We start from the raw sequence: 18,859 nt of genomic DNA, 5'->3' as shown, positions 1-18,859 counted from the left end.
CTCCTAATAGTCCTACTGAGAGCAAGCCAGGCCAGGAGGACTGCCCTGTCATGCCCAATAGCAGCCTCTGAGGTGGGAAGCAGCTGGGAGTCTGCTGTTGAAAGGGAGCTGCTCATTTTACAGGGCAATTTCCCAGGGATGCTGGCCCTGGCAGTAGTGGCTCAAGTGGGGCAGACAGGAGCATCTTCGAGCGGGTTCATTCTTTCTGTCTGAGCCTGGGGAGCCATGCCATGGCCAGCAGCAGCTGGCTGTCTATTGTATTGGGTTTCCCATTTGCAGCCCTCTTTGTTTCAGTACTGAAAAATCTCAGGAAACTTTTCTGGCTGAGTGATACTGGGCAGGTACTGGGGGGCACTTACTGGGAAGGAATAATAGCAGACTGGCAAACGGGATGCAGAGAATTAAGTCGTTGTCGGATGTGTGTGAACAATGGAGCTGGAACCTCATCTGCTATAGCTTTTCTGTGCTTCTTCATCAGTTTCTAATAAGCTTTACAATTTAATTCCCTACAGGAAAAAAAATATTAGTTTAAGGTGCTCTTTTCGTGTTCAGTTCATGCTTTCCCTTCTGATTCTTAAGCCTGGCTACACTTTAGAAGCTCATACAAAACAGGCTCATGTCTGTAATAGCATCACGACGCAGCTATTTCAGCCTGCAGATTACTTGTGCAGCATGACTGGATCCTCCACTTAGAGCAGTCTGGAGGTCCCAGTGACGCAGTAATATGATTTTCAGTAGGTTTTTCTCTGGGCTTGCAATAAGGAACAAGCTTAACAAGCAAACAGTCATGTCTGAGCTCTCACTTTCCTGCAAACTTTACTTGAGAACCTCAGAGATGAGAGTGTTGCTTTAGAAGCCTTCCTAGAGAAGGAATATGGAGAAGGCACCTGTAGCCCTGTGAGATCAGTAAGTGGAGGGGGGTAAAAAAAGATATAAAAAAACAGAAAGAGAGAGAGAGAAAAAAAGCCAGGCTTCAGGGTTCTAAAAAATGAAGTTGAGAGGGATAAGCAGTGGATTTTGAGGCTTACATTTTTCTAACTCTGTCCCTAATTATCTGCATGGACTTGGCAGTTTACTGACTTCTTCCAGTTTAGGTTTTCTCATTTGTAAAATAAAGGACATGATACCATTTATCTGCCATTCTACCATGGGGAAGTGTGTGTGAGTGTGTAGTGAGGGCGAGAGAGGAAGCATGCTAAAAATGTTAAACATAGTGTAGAAATGCATTTCACAGTAGCCAAGTTAACTATTATTAATAAAAGCATCTACTTGTGCACCTTCTGCAGGTTATCTGTTTATATTTAAATGGATCATTAGGTCCAGCCACAGATATGGATTTAATGAAACACTCTCAACTAATGAATGAAGAAATATAAGTACTTTTTCATCTTCTAATTTTGAGAGAAAATATATATTTTCTGTAATTTGTAAACCATCAGATGAGGTTTTATTTTTACCACATTAGGGGACTATGAAGACTTTCAGGCCTCTTTCAGCATCTCCTAGTGCTTTCCAAAGATGTTCCTGACAGTCTGAGAGCAAGGTATCATGTATCACTCTTTCCACCAACAGATGGAGAAACTGAAGCATGAAGAGGTGACATGAGGTCACCGAGGGAGCAGGTGATGGACTGGCTTCTGGTCTCTTGCTCCAAACCTTGCTCCAATTTGTCTCTCTTATAAACAGCCATCAATAACTTTATCTCCAGGCTGAACGCTGCCAACCAGGACCTACAATGTGCTGAGCATTTGTATGCAAATGAGCTCTCCACCATCCTGGGGAGAACGCAGGGTGCTGAACAGGAATGGAGGAAAGATAAATAATTGTTACTACTGGAGTCTGAAACGCCATCCAAAGCCAGTCTCGCAGTGAAATTCCAGAAATAAGGAAGTAATGAGTGTTAAATTCAATATTATCAATCCACTACCAACAGATCAAGATCCTACAAACCTAATGGAGGACTTCCTAAACATTTACTTTATTTAAAAATCTATTTTTGACACTAAGAGATTTTCCTTCCTTAATATCAGAACTGTGCCAAGAATTAGACGGATGGCAAAATAATTAAAATTTCATGTTAATGTTCCTATGTTGTGATAATGCATATCACCATGTGTAAGTCAGCCAAATGTTTAGGTTGATGGAACATTCCTATTTAAAAATTAAAGTTGTGACCCATTTTCCTTCACATATTGTCTGTTCAAATATGTACCTGTTCCCTTTAGGTTTTCAGCCTGACTCAGCCACTAGCTTTGTGACCTTAATCTCCTACTCTGCAATGGGAGCAGTCAGGTTTGTCTCAGATTTTTTGCAAAGGCTAGTTGACTTCATGTTTGTAAAAGTATTGGAAACAACCCCTAGCACATAGACAGTGCTTGGTGAATGCTATTTCCTTTTCCCCCACCTTTGAATATGTTTGTTATGAAATGCTTAAGTTGTTGGAGCAAGGTATATGAAAGGTATTTTTATTTACCTTGCTCACAATTCTATAAGGTAGCTAAGGAAGGTACAATTATGCCTTTCATATGTAGAAGAAAACTCTCTGAGAGGTAATTTGCTCAGAGTCATGCTGCAAATTGGTGCAGAACTAGAAGACTGGCGCCCTAATTCCTAGCCCTGTGATCTTTCCATTAACTTTTTATTGCCACCATTGCCTCCGCCTCAGTGAAAGCTCCTGTTGTAGCCCACCCCCAACCAATTCCAGCTCCCAGGATGAGGCTCCTTGGTGCCTCTTTCCACCCCTCCCTGCACTATTGCCTCAGCTTCAATTCCATCCCATTTTTCAGTAACTTCCCTCTACCTCTACCTGGGTCTGGATGCTCAGAGACTAATCTACATGGTGTATGAGTCCAAATGACTTTGGGAGGAATGCTCTTTTAAACAAAAGAGGTTGAATTCGATACCACCATACATATTGTGTTGTTAAATATCTACAGCATGATAAAATCATCCTAAATGTCACTAATCCCTGGGGAACTTATTAATAATTAAGCATTTTTAGTTCACTTAGAAATGCAGATTCCATTTAACAACAGAATATACACTAAATATGTCCATTATATTGCAGCTTGCAGCAGAATATGTTAGAGATCTCAGCTGGGTTTCTCCAGGACAGATGACAAAGTTAATGCAGGTATCAGTCTTTCCTAAAGGCAGCAGAGGAGCCAAAAGCAGCATCCTGGATTGGTTTATAGGGTTTGTGTTTATTAGGAGTGTTTATTAGGATGACTAATAATGGAAGAGACAACTTGGCAAGGATAGGAGTGGATTGGAGGAGAGCCGGGAGAAGCCCAAAGGAAATGGGATGATCTCGAAAAACACAAGGAAGGGCAGCAACCCAGGGTTTGTGGGGCATGAAAAATTTGTCCACACACTGATTTTTAAGGTTTTCAAGGAATAGGCAAATAAAACTATCATTTTATATGTTCCACTTGCTTGGAAAGCCATTTACATTTTTGTTTGGCTTATTCCAGAAAGATATACAGTCATGGTTACACACACATTCTCACACTTCACACACACATACACTCCACACACACACACTTCACACACATACATACACACACATACATGCCCAGATACTTTTCTTTAAAAAGCAGTTTTATTTCCTGGGCAAAGACAGAACAGTAAATATCAAGAAAGAAAGAAAATAGGGAAGAAGGGAAGGGCAAGAGGAAGGAGTGGAGGGAGGAAGGAAGGCAAGAAAACAGGCTGGCAACCTTCTTTGTCTCTTCCAGAGATTTACTGTTTCTTCCTAGGCCCACCAAAAAAGGTTCCTTTTGAAGATGATAAACAGGAGGGAAGAAAAGAGAGAGAAACTGAGATAAAGAGAAAGTGGGGAGCGGTAGTGGTGAGATGCAGGGAAATTAGTTTATCCTGGCATTTGTGTTGGAGCCCTGACTCACTGTGCAATGTGGGATCTTGGGCATGTTATTTAGCTTCTCTCTAGGGCCCTTTCCCACCAGCAGAAGTTTTCATGATCCTAGAGACTCCCTCTAGCCTTAATGTTCCAGAAACCTAGGCTTGAAGCAGGGAGAAGTTCCCTTCTTAATAGTGCCTGAAAACTTTTGCAACCTTTCAGCAGAAAATGACTGTGGATAAATACTTCTACTTGCTTGTTTTCCAAACAGAAACTACATTGCAAGCTATGCCACTTCTTTCCTCCCTCACTTAAAGCACCTGCCAACCTAATAAAAAAGCCGTAAATTTAGTTGTAAGGGCCCCAACAAAAGAGCAAAATCCTCTCCTACTAGGGCAGCCAGGCTGTCACCAGGAAGTAAAAGCCCCAGGGGAGACTGCTCTTGTGTAGAGAGTAGCCAGCCTGGGTGCTGGAGGAGGGCAGCAAGGTGGAGAAGCAGCCCAGAATGAATATGGCAATGGACTCAGCTAACATTGCAGTTTCTTAATTTCCTTCCTGAGATGACTGGGGTTCAGGGTCCAGTGAGTACCGCCTCAAAGGGACTTCCTGGTCTGAAAATGGTGTGTGCATGTCTGGGGAATACTCCCCAGGTGTTCTCCAAAACCAACATTTTCTGTTGTTTGGGGAGAGGGCAAGGGGTATTATTTATCACACAGCTGCCTTGGGAGAACGAGAGAGCCAGCTGAGCTTCAAAACAACTTGTGAACTTAGAGACTATGAAAATGGCAGAGAAAGAGGATTTAGAGCCAAACAGATTGATAAACTCAATTATCTGGATGGTTTTCATTAGCCACCAGTTTTCCTTTTCTGAAAGTCACGGTTGTTTCCTCCTGCTATGAACCAGTACTTCCCCAGTGAGAATAGTGTTTATTATATTTCAACATTCATAGAAGCAGGTGGTGAGCTTTCCCATTTTGCCTTAACATACACACACATACACCACTACCACCACCAACAACAACAGCCTGATAATGCAAAGAATTGCTTTGCTCTGTTTCTTTAAAAAATCTAAAAAAACTCCTTGGGTACTGTCAAGGCTAATCATCACAATTATGTTTATAACCAAGCAGGTGCCATCACCTATGGTCCATATGTTGCTTCAGATAGGGACTGTGGGGTCATATTAGATAGGGCATGGCCTCCTCTTCAGCAGGATTAACAGAAAACGTGTGTACGTGTGTGTGTGTGTGTGTGTGTGAATTGTTATCAGATTCAGCTCCTGGAATTTCTCACACTGTAGGTTCCTGGCATAGAAAAGCATCTTTGAAATTTCTAGGGTTCTAAGCATAATCACAGATTTTTCAAGTTGCCAGGGGAAGGGTCCAACCAACTCACTGTGTAGATGATTAAACTGTGGCTCCAAGAAGTTAGCAAGATTAAGGGTGGGTCACCCAGCTGGTTGGTCAGAGATCCAGGAATGGAATCTCGGCCTCCAGGTTCCGTGTCCTGTGCTCTTTCTACTCAGTGTGGATTTGAGATCTGTTTTGCGGAATTTCCTTTAGGTTTTGTACTCAGCTGGAGACAATAAATCGTGTTATGGGTTTATGTATCCAAAGTCTTCACTAGTCAAGTGTTCCCCAGCACTCTCCACACTGGCCCACACTGTGGCAAGGCCACATCTCTCCAGAAAGGTATGGCAGGAGCACTCTGCTCTGACAGAACACATGTGCTTTTTCATCAAAATCCCTTTTCTTTGTTCTGAGGTTAATTTCTCTTTGGCCTCAATTTCTTTTTTATCTGTGCCTATTCATTTATATTAGTTTGTATAGCAACACTTACATAACTCATCTTTAAATCTGGCAGACACTGAACATAGCTAAATGCAACTCATAGAACCTGAAAAGCAATCAAAGCTTCTGTAGTATTTCTTATCCTCTCCTTATAGTGATCATGTGATAAGTGGGAACGTTGAAATCATGTCAGTATCAAACCTCTCTTCTGAAGATGAGGCTAAATGACTTGCCCAAGGGTAGTGCACAGCACTGGGAATGGAATGGTCCCCCAGACTCACTTCTTCTTTCAATTATGCCACAATACCTATGAACCTGCCAAAATCTACGTTTATGCCCTCTCTTTTCCGAATCCCTGGTATAGATACTAGAGGGCAATGAGATGGACATGACATGTGCATAGAAAGAATATGGAGAGGACAGGATAAGGCTTGAACAACCCAGCTTGTGCTGTTCAAGGAATAAGCCACAACACATATGTGCATATTTAAGTTAAAATTAAGTGAAATTAAACATTTAGTTCCTTAGTTGTACTAACCACCTTTCAAGTGTTCAGGAGCCAGAAGTGGCTAATGGCTATCATATTATACAGCATTGATATGGAACATTGCTGTCATAGCAGAAACTTCTAGACCTTCAGCCATCAGGACCAAATAATAATAATTACTATATACTGAGACCCAACAGCATGCCACACCCTGTCACTGGTTTTGTGCCTATTATCTACGTATTATTATTTGTATTTGCCAGAGGAAGAAACTGGCATGTAAAATTCTTAATAATTTGCCCTCAGTGTTCGATAGTAAATGGCAGAAATATGAGCACAGATCTGTTGATGGCAAACTACAATATGACCTCCATTTCTCTGTGAGAAGCCATAAAGACTGGTAACAATCTAGCAAACATTTATTGAGCACCTACTATGTGCCAGGTGCTATTCTAACAGGTAGCATAAATATTCATAGACTCCTCTATAATGTAGGTATGATTATTATCTTAATTTTATAGGTGAAGAAATGAGCTTACAGAAGTTGAGAAACTCTCTTCTGATCACTTGGCTACTAAACAATAGAGTCAAAATTTGAACCCAGGCCACCTGACTCTATAACCTGAGTTCCAAACTGCCACACTCCACTAATGAACAATTGATGGTTGTGTCTGGGTTGTGTGAAAGTCAGGGACTGACCTGTGGCTTACTGTTCCCATCGTTATTCATAGGGCCAGGTTGCTATTTCCAGATGGGCTTCTTCGCCAGGCTGGTCCTCAAATGCCTCTGGTCAGAAGGATCTGCTCTGCTTCTCCCTGCTTCTGGCCAGCAAGGCGTGTTGCTCTCTCTGCAGAGCTGTTACAGCTAGAAGTCATCACAAAAAGTGCGTTTGAGTAAGTCTTAATGTAGGGTCTTTGGCCTGCTCCTTCAAGTTGTCCCACCACAGCTCACCACAGGGCAACTTTAAGAGCACCCTGTTGACATTCCTTCTTAACATTGACTAGCCCAGAGGACACCCCTTCAGTCCTTGTGGGCTGGCTGCATTCCAGGGCATGTTGGTAAATCTAGCATCTCCTTTAACGTGCAGCAGTCTAATAGGCTGTGAACTGGCTCAAAAAGTTGGCAGTGATATTTGCGGCACCGGTCTGTAGATTTGTGTTTAGTTTGGTCTAAAACCAGGAGGCATATGGACACCATATTCCACCTGCCAGCCTTATCAGGATATTCTGATTTTTTTTTTTTTGCTCTATTTTTCCAACACTTTGATATTTTTAGAGCATTACTCCTATCTAAGAATTGAAAATCTGTGGTAATTTTTAATTGTGTTTCAGTGGTGAAAATCTTTGGCTCCCAAAAGGATTTTCCTTGCATGGGTTAGCATTTTGTCTTGGTCAACTTTTTGACTTTTCAAACCCTTAGGCTGTCTGAAAGACAAGCCAAAATCCTTTGAAGACTGTTTCAATGAGGCTGGGTCAATGGTCACCATATGAAAATTCATAAATGAGTTTAAGAGAAGATGGCCTGTGGATTATAAAGTTGGAAGTGCCTCTCTTAAGACCTGGAAACTTAGGTTTCTTTATGTATTGTGGAACAAATACATACTCAGACCAGCCTCAAACTATTGGTGGTATGTGCTTGCTATGGGCAATACCAGCAAATAACTGGCAGGATTTTCCTGGGATCCTATAGAGCTTCTTTAGTGAGGGTAATAACAGGCTATTTGGAAGCCAACTCATGTTATCAAAGACTTTGTAAACTTGGAGGGTATGATGCACTTCCTCCACATATGTGCCACCAGGACCACAGAAAATCACTTCCACCTCCCCACTGCAGCCCCAATACACGGTTGTCTTGCAAGAGCACAACTGACCTTATTGTGCAATCTCTGGCTTGCCAGGATGCTGACCTGAATTTTGCTACAATAGAAAAGTGTGGAAAGCATGTGAGAGCTATCTTATCATTTTCAGATTTTTTTTCTCCTTCAAAATAGATGATGAACTTGAAATCTTTCTGCCTGTCCTTGGCAACCCACATAATAAAGAACAGGAGATATGGCTATCTAAGTAGCTTCTTCCATTTCCACTCAAAAATTTTCTCATGTGCAGGCCTGGGACTTACAACTCATGATTCCAGTCCTAGCTTCCCTAAGGTGGAACACGTTCATATTTTAAAACCAAATTGGCATGAATACTTCAAGAGGTAGTACATTCCCTCTCGTTGGAGAGACCTGAGCACAAGCTGGTTGGCTATTTGTTTATTTTTATTTATTATTTTTCCATCTCCCTCTCCTGGTACTGGCTATTTAGAGGGCATACTGTGAGGGGGATATAAGAACTGGTCAGATGGCCAGGCTAGATAACCCAATCAAACCCTGACAGGCTTTGATTCTAGCTTGTTCTTCAGTCTGCAAGTGTCTGTATCCACAATGTTCTATTCTTTTTTTTTTTTTTTTTTTTTGAGATGGAGTTTCGCTCTTGTTACCCAGGCTGGAGCGCAATGGCGCCATCTCAGCTCACCGCAACCTCCGTTTCCTGGGTTCAGGCAATTCTCCTGCCTCAGCCTCCTGAGTAGCTGGGATTACAGGCACGTGCCACCATGCACAACTAATTTTTTGTATTTTTAGTAGAGACGGGGTTTCACCATGTTGACCAGGATGGTCTCGATCTCTTGACCTTGTGATCCACCCGCCTCGGCTTCCCAAAGTGCTGGGATTACAGGTGTGAGCCACGGCGCCCGGCCCCACAATGTTCTATTCTTTAAATAGACCATCCTTTTCCTTCTCAGGATCTTTGCCTATGCTGTGTGCATGTGTGTGGTGTTTTTAAATTTTCCTGGAACATCAACATGTCCCATCCCTGCACATGGCTAATGCAGACTTTTTTTTTAATTGTTCAAATGTTAATGTAAATGTTTTCTGCTTAGAGAGGCCATTTCTAATCCATCTGCCTATATAGCTACACTATGTTATTCTCTATCTCTGTACCTAATTCCACCCCCCCAAATGTATGCAGTTTGTAAATATATCTATAATTGTTTGTCAGTTGGTTGGCTGTAGCCTGTAGGAGGGACCCGTGTCTATTTCATTCATTAATGTATATCTGTGCTTAGTATATAACTCGGCACTTAAATAATTTTCAAATATCTGGCTGAATGGATGGATATTATAATCAGATTAAAGTCATTTATAGAAACTATGCTGCAGAACTTTTTAGCTGGAAGATATGCTTAGAGACAATCTATTCCATTGTTTACCAGAGAAGTATAAATACTTCAGTTTCTTCTTTCCTTACTCTGCAAGGTTGATGATTGAGCTATATACATTTGTAAGTGCTATATAGCTATTTTTGATTAGGTCACCTGTTGGGACTTGCTTACTGTATCATCAGAAATCCCAGCAAGAGAAAAGAGAAGTTTTTTGTTTCGTTTGCTTTTTAAATAATATCCAGGGCTTGGAAATGTACGTATAATTTATCATTTTTTTCCAGATCATTTGGAATAATTTATCTTCCTTCAGACTTCATATAGCTCTAGCTTGTCTGTGGGAAGTGGGTGGGTCCCGAGGTCCTCCTCTGGTCCTGTGGGTGCACAGTGACCCTGCTTGTCTTGCTCTTGGGCACCATGGTGAACTCTCCAGGTGGGGACTGGCCACACCGAGTGTGTGTGGGACCAAAGTAGTAGGCACCAATGACCAAACGCATCAAAACTTGCCCCAAAGGGCGGGTTCCCGAAAATAGAAGCACATCACAAAATAGATGACGAGTTGATAATGCCTTGAGGCTTTTACACTCCGACACTATACAGGGAAAAATGACAGTGCCATATTCTTCTGTGAAGTGTGAGTCGGTTTCTCTTCGAGTTATTCCCAAAGAAGGCCTTGTGGGTTGTGGCTAACTCAGTTTTCCATTTTTATCTAGATTTGTTCTTTAACGCACGTGTTATTCTTTTCCAAGGATTGCTGTATCATCACATTAACAATAAGATAAACAAACTTGACAAAAAATTCACTGAAAACAATAAATGTGGTAATTGCATATTCTTGTCCTAGGTATTCCCTTTTTGTTCTCAATTAAAAAGCAGTTCCAGCAGTTGTAAATGCTGTATCATTTTTTCACCTTAAATAAATACTTTGATTCTAAAAATATAGCAGAAATAAAACTTTCTGAAAAAAATAAAAAGCTGAAACAGTGTCACATCAAAAATAAGAAATGGATTTTAAGGGATCAGGATGGTTTTCAAGAGGTTGATGTTTCCTGACTAGCCAACCCCATTTCAGGCCTCTATCTGGGGGATCTAAAGTCTACACCAAATAGCCAGCCCAGAACTCTAGCAGAATAGTATAAACACCCACTCAGATATCTTAGATTCATTTATACTTAAAAATATGAGTTAACTATGCTCATTGGCAGATGTTTCACAAAAGTACAGGATTTCAAGTAGCATTTGGTCAGCCCAAGACTATTATCTAGTAATTTATTTTAATTAGCTTTGCTTGAATTAAAAACGTGATTTTTTTTTCTTTTGAGACAGAGTCTCACTCTGTTGCCCAGGCTGGTGTGCAATGGCGTTATCTCAGCTCACTGAAACCTCTGCCTCCCGGTTCAAGTGATTTTCCTACCTTCACCTCCCAAGTAGCTGGGATTACAGGTGCCCAGCTAATTTTTGTATTTTTAATAGAGACACAGTTTCACCATGTTGGTCAGGCTGGTCTCGAACTCCTGACCTCAGGTGATCACCTCACAAAGTGCTGGAATTACAGGTGTGAGCCACTGCACCTGGCAAAAAACATGATTCTTAAGTGTGAGCAACAGTGAAAATTTGTAAGACTTCTACTAGATAGTGGTGCATAAGAGTTCGTCACTGCTAGGGTCATGGACTTAGCCTCATGTCTCTATCTACAGGTAACTGGTGCTAGAACTGACCAGGGAATCTTCAGAAAGAAGCAAAGTGACCTGACCACTTTAGCATTCACACCTGATCTGTGGAATGGCCTGGCTCTATACCCTTCAGGTTATCATAACCTGTCTCCTCCCACTCACCAGCAGCCTTTTCAGAGGCAGGCTATTAACACGAAGAGATCTGATACAGCCTTTTCTTCTGTGCTCACACTTCCCCCATGACACGCCAGAACCAACACATCAGAGCAGACACACTCATAACAAGACCAAAAAGCAGTCACAGTGCTGACAATTTTACACTTGGGCCAGACGCCAGAACTGTGGAGAGGTGCAGGGAGGGAGGGGATGCCCTACTCGCAACACTTTTTTGAAAACACAGGTTAGGATTACTACTAACTTGGTGCTACTAGGAGACTCTGGGTTTTTTTTGCTTGTTTTTCCCCCTGGATCCTTTGAAGGTGGGGCCTCAGGTGAGGTCAAAAAACAGTTTTTAGACCCCAGGCATATATGGAACTAGCAGAGCTCATCAAGTGAGGGGGCAGAACCCTTATTATCAGCCCTGCGTTGGCCAATGGGAGCCTGGGACTCTTTTCATGTTGCTGTGTTAGTTATCCATACAGCATCTATGTACCTCAAATAGGCTAAAATATTTTTTATCTCACAGTTTTTTGTTGTTGTTGTTGTTGTTGTTTTTGGTGAGTCAGGAATTCAGGGATAGCTTAACTGCATGATTTTGGCCCAGAGTCTCTCACCAGGCCAAGCTGTTGGCCAGGGCTGCTGTCATCTGAAGGTGTGACTAGCATTAGAGGATCCTCTTCCTAGAGGGCTCACTCACACGGCTGGTGAGTTGCCGCTGGCTGATGGTGGAGGCTTCAGTTCCTTGAAACATGGACCACTCCAAACAACTCATGACGTCGTGCCTGGCTTTCCCCAGAATGAGTGATACAAGAAACAGCAAGGTAGAAGCTACAATGTCTTTTATAGGCTTCAGAGTCACACTATCATTTTGCAATATTCACTTGGTCACACAGGTTAGTCCTGCTTCATAGGGGAGGGGAATACACAAGAACATAAATACCAGGAGGCAGGGGTCACTGGAGATCATCTGGGAGGCTGGCAACCGCAGCTGCCTATTGGCCCTGCCATTGCTTCTGGGAATCAGTCTGCCCAGTGCCTGAACTTCTAACAGCTATACAAATCCGATGCTCATGGAGATTCTCGAGTATCCTTTTAGAGAAGGGTCCACAGCTCCCGACCTACAGTCGGGACCTACAGTCCCTTGCCCCAGCCACCACACCTCTACTTGGGGCGCAGTGTGCAAGTGGGGATGGCTAGGAAGAAGGCTCTGATGAGCCAGATACACAATCATGGCTTAGAATTCAACTTTAAAGCCAGGTCCACCCCCAGAGACTCTTCTGGCTCTAAAATGGTCATCCAAACCTATTTAAGTGTCTGAGTTACACCTGTGAGGCTCTGGGGAGAATGCGGCCTCACTGGATTTCTGCTCTTTTCCTGGAGGGGAAATAACCTTGATGACTCAGATGGGAGTGGAGAAGCTGTTAGCAGTTGTTGGGTCCACCTTTGGTGGAAATCTGGAAATTCCAGTGAGCCACCATCATTTTCTGCAAGATACTCTAACCTAATTTCAACTGTAAAATTTAAATTTTCAAATGTACTGAAGAGATAGTACATGCCAGACAGTTATACACAGTATTTCCCTTAATTGTCATAAAAAACCTGTGTAGTAGGTATCAGGCCCACCATTTTATAGAGGAGTGAACTGAAGCCCCAGAGGTTAAATAACTGCCCAAATTCCTAGCCAGCAAATGGGGTGTAGCCGCGGTTCTACCTCGTGTGTCTGCCTCCCAAGCCCGTTTGATACAGCTCTGTCAGAACTCTCCAAAAGAGAAAGGGCATAAACCACAGAAGCAGGTCTATCCTTTTTCTGTGGGAGAGGAGGGAGAGGGGGAGTGTCCTACACAGCCGCAGCAGCCAGGCATGAGGATGGGGGCTGGGGCAGCAGAGGACAGATGGGAGCTCCTGTTAGGAGCCACGTTTCCTGGGCTCCGAACCCTTGCTCCTGAGTCTCTACAACAGCGATGCCAGGTCTGTCTCAAGGGCGGCAAACTGTGCCTCTCCCTCTTCCTACAAGGAGAGTCGGGTTGTTCATAATGATAGTTACTCTATGCCAGGCTTCCTGCTAAGTTAAGAACCACTTTTTAAAAATCCTCACAACATTCCTAGGAAGTAATTATTATTCCCTGCATTTGATGGCTAGGGAGGTGCGGAATTGGGGAGTTTAGGAACAACCCTAAGGTGACAGAGCCCCAAGGTGTCCATGCTCACGTTTCAATCCAGGCTTCTGACTTCAGGGCCAGCAGAACTCTTAACCCCATGTTCCACAAGGCAGAGATTGTGGGGTCAGGCGACCACATGGGCCGTTCATCGTTGCAGGAACTGACAGCGTTAGCTCCGACACAGAGGGCAGGGACCCCGCGGCTCCTCCAGGAAGGGGACTCGCCCGCCGGCCCAGGGACCCCCTAGGGGAGCCTCCCGCTCTCGGGCTCTGCCAGAACCCGCCGCTTAGGGGCCTTCGGTCAGGTCCCGGAATCCTCCCGCGGGCCTCGGCTTTCCCCGAGGGGAGGGCGACTCCCGCCGGGCGGGCCTTGCGCTCGGGGTGGACCTGGGCTCCGCGGCCGGGATGGGTGAGCTGGGAGGGGAGGCGCCGCGGCGCATGGGGCTGCGCACGCGGTCCCCACTTTCCTCCCGCGGGTGTGTGTGCGGCTTCAGCGTGAGCCCAGGTCGGCTGGGCCGCAGCAGCCGCGCGCCCGGGGAGGGAGGGGGGGGCGAGGAGGCCGAGGGCGCCCTGCTCCTGGGCCGCCGAGGCCCCGGAGGCTTTGTGTATTCCTCCCTCCCCCGCCTCCCATTCCCGCTTTCTTTTTCCCTGACCGAAGTCCCGGTAGAGTATCCAGCAATTAGCACGCGAGGAGGGGTGGAAGGCGGCGGCGGCTGGGGTGGGGGCGGCGAGACCCCCGCTCAGGGCTCGGCTTCGCGCTCCGCCTGCGCTGCCTTCGTGCGCCACCTACCGGCTGCTCCGGGCTGCTGCGGCGCCCGCCAGAGCTGTTCCTAGGCAGATCTTGATCTCCGTGGACAATAGACAATGGGATTTTTTTTTTTGGAACAATGATTTATTTTTGGGGGTGGGGATAAGGAGGAAGGAGGGAGGGAGGGAGGAAGCAGCAGTGTGTTTGTCATCGCTTTAGAAAAAAAATCTCTGTTCTATCATTGTTTCTGCATATCCATTATATTGAGGACAAAAGAATCCCGTTCTGGAACAACAAAGCCAAGGGAAATGTTTTCTGTGGCTGACATTTAATTGTGTGCACAAGGTGCTACATTATCATAGGGAGAGACTGTAAAAAGAATAGGACACAGCCTCGGTTCAGCAGCCCGACTTTCCTGCTTTAAGATGTGAGCTTACATGTGCCCCATTTAAGATTGTCTCGTATATCTCCACTCATGTTATACCCGACGCACAATTCTACGTTTCCTCAGAGTTTTCCGACCCACCGCAAGGATTCCTTGCGGATTATTTTTGCACCACCTCCAAGGTCTATTCTTCTTACAGCTAACAGGGATCATCATGTTTGGCTTCACAACCTCCCTACATGTTTCTTTTTCAGAAGCTGTTAGGGACCTTGGAGTACACGTAGTCCAGCCCTCTGATTTTACAGATGAAAGAGGTAGAATGTCTAGTCCAAAGTCACACAGGTAATTAGAGAGGGAGGCAGGACCAGAACTCTTGTATCCTAATCCCTGGTCCCTACGACCTGCTGTTTGATGTCCTAATGCCCAGCACTCCCGTTGTTGCTCACTCCGTGGCCTCCTTTCTAGCAGGAGAAACCCCCTACACAGCGAGTTGTATTCCACAAAGATGGGTGCCAACTCAGGACGAGGGGACAGAAGCGTAAGCTTCCTGGCTTGGTGGCAATCCGTTTCAACCCCCTTTCCACCCCAACACCTCTGTAGAGTGAAGAAGAGGAGTGGTGTGGATGGCATCTTCATTTATTTCACTATTTTGCTATGATAAGTTAATATGCAAAACCTTTTGCAATTGTTCCCGACTCTCCAGAAAACATTCTCCCTGGGATGCAAGGGCCTGAGCTCCACTTCAGATACAGGGCTAAACCAGAAGCATAGCAAAAAATGTGTTCCATCTTTGGAAATTGTACTGAGTGGTCTCTTGGCAAAGGTGGTTTGCCCTTGGGAACTTGAATGATATGGATTTCCTTCTAAGGCTCATGAAAAATCCTTGGGGAGAGACAGATAGCTGATCATCCTGGAGAACAGAGACATTTTTCTTTTGCCACCTTCCAAAACACTACAACAGACGGCGCTCCCCTTTAAACTATTACTGTGTCACACTGAGACAGAAGAATTTTCAAGTTTCAGATGAGAAGCTCAGTAAACATCTTTGCACATCCAAAATGAGTCAACCCATCATAACAGCCTGCGTGTTTTAAAAGTTGTTCAGTCTGTTTAAAGCAAATAGACCAATCTCACAGTCTGCAGACAACTAGACAACAAGCAGAGAAGATTTCAAAACAAAAGGCCAGAGCATTCCCTAACTCTCTTTAAACTGTCTTCTAAAAGCATTGGAAAGAAGAAAACACACTTGGGTTGTAAACAATTTCTAAAGCTTTCTGCTGGGTTTTGGCACTTTAAGAGAACTGGTTTATACAGGGGCCATGTGACAGGAGTCTGTTAACAGGAAGCTTAGATCTCGAAACCTCCTCATTTTCCTTTGTTTGTTCCTTTTTTTTTCCTACAGGGCAGTGATTTATCCCATCTCTACGGAAAGATTCACAGTTCAATGATATTCTAATATGACAACCACACACTTACAAACACCTTGCCTCAAGGATTTTGTGAGAATGAAATGTGATCAAATGTGATAATGTAGGTGAAAGTACTTTAAAAAGCCCAAGGTACTCTTCAGATGTGAGATCTTATTCTGTTGTATTTGAGTGCTTGAAGGCATTGAAATCATTAATTGGAGCACTGCTGTAACTATGCTGTAGAGCTGTGATTTGGCCTTTTTTTTTTTTTTTTTTTTAGACAGGGTCTCACTGTGTTGCCCAGGCTGAAGTGCAATGGCACAATCTCAGCTCACTGCAAACTTCACCTCCCAGGCTCAAGCGATTCTCCCACTTCAGTCTCCCATGTATGACCCATTTTTCAGATAGGAACTTACCCTCAAGGGTAAAGCTTAACGTAGATTTGAGCATATTCAAATCTCATCTTAAAGAATATCCTCACATCATGTTGGAAGCTGGTAAATGCTAACATACTGGTGACTCATTGCTTCCCCAATGTCCTTATTTGGTAGCATGCAAATAAAAATGATCGTTTTCAGATTTAGATTTTCTCAAACCGTGGTGTGAGCAGCTATTTTTACTTTTGCTTCAGTCACCATTCTCTGTAGTAGAAAGTGTATTTAGAGTTGTAAAAACTGTTTTTCCATTTGCAGGCTACATTTAAATATAGGATACAGCCACTAAAGTACTCTCTTGTCAGATACAGGAGTCACGATAGTGAAATCCAGGACTTCTGACATCTGGCCCTCATTTCCATACATTTAAGGACTCCATATCCCTAACTTCAGAAGTGCTTCCTAAGACTATTTCCATAGCACTTCCCCTTAGAACACCTCAGTTGACTTGCAGATGTTCCACTGCTAATTCTCTTAACATTCATCTTTGAGAGTGGTGGGTCCATTGGAAAGATATCCAACTTGCAGAAAGTGAAACCTCACCCAGTCATTTGGCCTCTCTGTTACAGGCCATGGGACCCTGCACTTGGCTCCGCAAAAAATGACTGATGTCACCAAAAAATGAGCAAATCTTATAACCCTAACTAACTTCCCGATAGTTGTTATCCTGTCCCACCAAAACCAAAAGTCGGGCATGGTGGCTCACACCTGTAATTTTAGAGGTGGCCAAGGCAGGAGTATCACTTGAGGCCAAGAGTTTGAGACCAGTCTGGGCAAAATAGTGAGACCTCATTTCTACAAATAAGTAAATAAATTAAAAACCCAAACCTGCTATCACATTTCTCCAGGGGTCAGAGCTGGAGTTTACCTCCTGCTCAGAAAGCTCCTGCTGGGTCAGGGGAGCTTCGGACGCATCATCAGGTTTCACCGCAGGACTCTTTGTGACCTGCATCCCAGCCTTGACTCAGCAGCCTGCACTGTGGCTAACTTCCTGTGACTGGGCTTTCTGATAGTGATGTTGATGATGTCCCTGCCAGGATAACCGGTCCAGTTTGGCCCTGTGAGAATCATTTCAAGTGGGTTTCAGGTAAATCACTTTCTGATCACCAATCCCTTTCTCTTTGATCAAATCTCCTGTGTCTCTTGGGGCCAGGTTAGTGGCACTAACTCACTGAATGCTTTTTGTTTTGAGATGGAATTTCGCTCTTGTTGCCCAGGCTGGAGTACAATGGTGTGATCTCGGCTCACTGCACCGTCTGCCTCCTGGATTCAAGTGATTCTCCTGCCTCAGCCTCCAGAGTAGCTGGGATTACAGACATGCAACACGACAGACTAATTTTGTATTTTTAGTAGAGATGGGGTTTCTCTGTGTTGGTCAGGCTGGTCTCGAGCTCCCGACCTCAGGTTATCCACCTGCCTTAGCCTCCCAAAGTGCTGGGATTACAGGCGTGAGCCAATGCGCCTGACCTGGATGCTTATGTTTATAAGACTTTTGGGGGTAAGTAGATGAACCTTGCTGGTTCTCCTGCCCTGGCTGTCTTCTCTTGTTTCAGATTTTGTGTAAACTGGAAGACTTAGACCCAGAATTTGACACCAAAGCCTGATGACACATGGGACAGTGCCTGGCCACCGAACCTGCACTCAGAGCAGGTGGCTAGAGGCAGGAAATAAAAGGACGCTGCTAGGTGTTGCACCTTAGGCAACGGAGTGTGCTCTCTCTGTCTAAAGCCATCTGCCCTATACCCATCCCAAATGGGGGCTTGGCCATTGGGGCATCCTCTACTATCCCCTCGGACTCCACCATCTTTACTGGGGACTTTGGCCTCTGTAAATTCTTGCAACATATGAAATGCCCAGTGAAAATGTAAAATAATCATGTCATCTTTCACACATTTATGGTATGTTGGCAATGTTTCTAATAGCCACTAAGGGACAAGAGTTTATCTTTCTATCTTACATCTCATAAATCTCTTCCTTTTTTTCATCCCTAGTGTAAATTGTGCTTAGACCAATAACACGTTTAAAATTATGGAGCTTTTCATCACTACGGAGATGCTCTTGCCTGTGATAGGAATGATAGCTACCTCTGAAGCTGAGCAAATTTATTTTTTCTCTTCGTCTGCATCAGGGTGACCTCTGGAAGGTAAGTGAAAGATTTTCACTTAGCTGGGCACAGGCTTTGTTCAAGGCATCTGCTTGTGAGAGCCAGTGTTTAAGGGGGAGGTTTGGGCCTAGGGGAGAGCCGGGCAATCTGTGTCTCTGTTCTTCCTTAGAGTTTTTTTTTCAGACTCCAGGCTGAGGGCGAGTCATCTGAGTTCTCTCACAGCAGTGAGGAACCTGGGTTGTGTAAATATAGGTCAGTTATTTAACCTGTGTGTGCCTCAGTCTTCTTTGGGGATAATAATAGCTCTATAAGTTCATCGTGAGTATCGAAAGCACTAGAACGTGTGAAGAGTTCAGCACAGTGCCTGGCGCATAAGAAGCACTTTAAAGTGGCAGCAGCATCATGATCATGACTGTTTCTATCCCGCGGTTTCCATGTGGCAGCTTTTGCCC

General features: G+C 44.2%; 1 long non-coding RNA gene across 1 annotated transcript in view; it reads right to left on the bottom strand.

The window, feature by feature from the left end:
* Positions 1-13,491, bottom strand: part of LOC105710756 (uncharacterized) — a 33,915-nt gene extending 20,424 nt beyond the window's left edge. The window contains exons 1-2 of the long non-coding RNA XR_001105865.2: positions 13,378-13,491; positions 6,836-7,000 (exon numbers count right to left, since the gene is read on the bottom strand). This is a non-coding gene — a long non-coding RNA (uncharacterized LOC105710756). The remainder of the gene's footprint in view (positions 1-6,835; positions 7,001-13,377) is intronic.
* Positions 13,492-18,859: the final 5,368 nt, after the last annotated feature.

Source organism: Aotus nancymaae, unplaced genomic scaffold (genome assembly GCF_030222135.1).
Source record: "Aotus nancymaae isolate 86718 unplaced genomic scaffold, 86718_ANA_hifiasm-v0.15.2.pri h1tg000033l, whole genome shotgun sequence".
Classification (NCBI taxonomy): domain Eukaryota; kingdom Metazoa; phylum Chordata; class Mammalia; order Primates; family Aotidae; genus Aotus; species Aotus nancymaae.
Note: the sequence above shows the minus strand (reverse complement) of the source record. Positions and strands in the feature narration are given on the sequence as shown.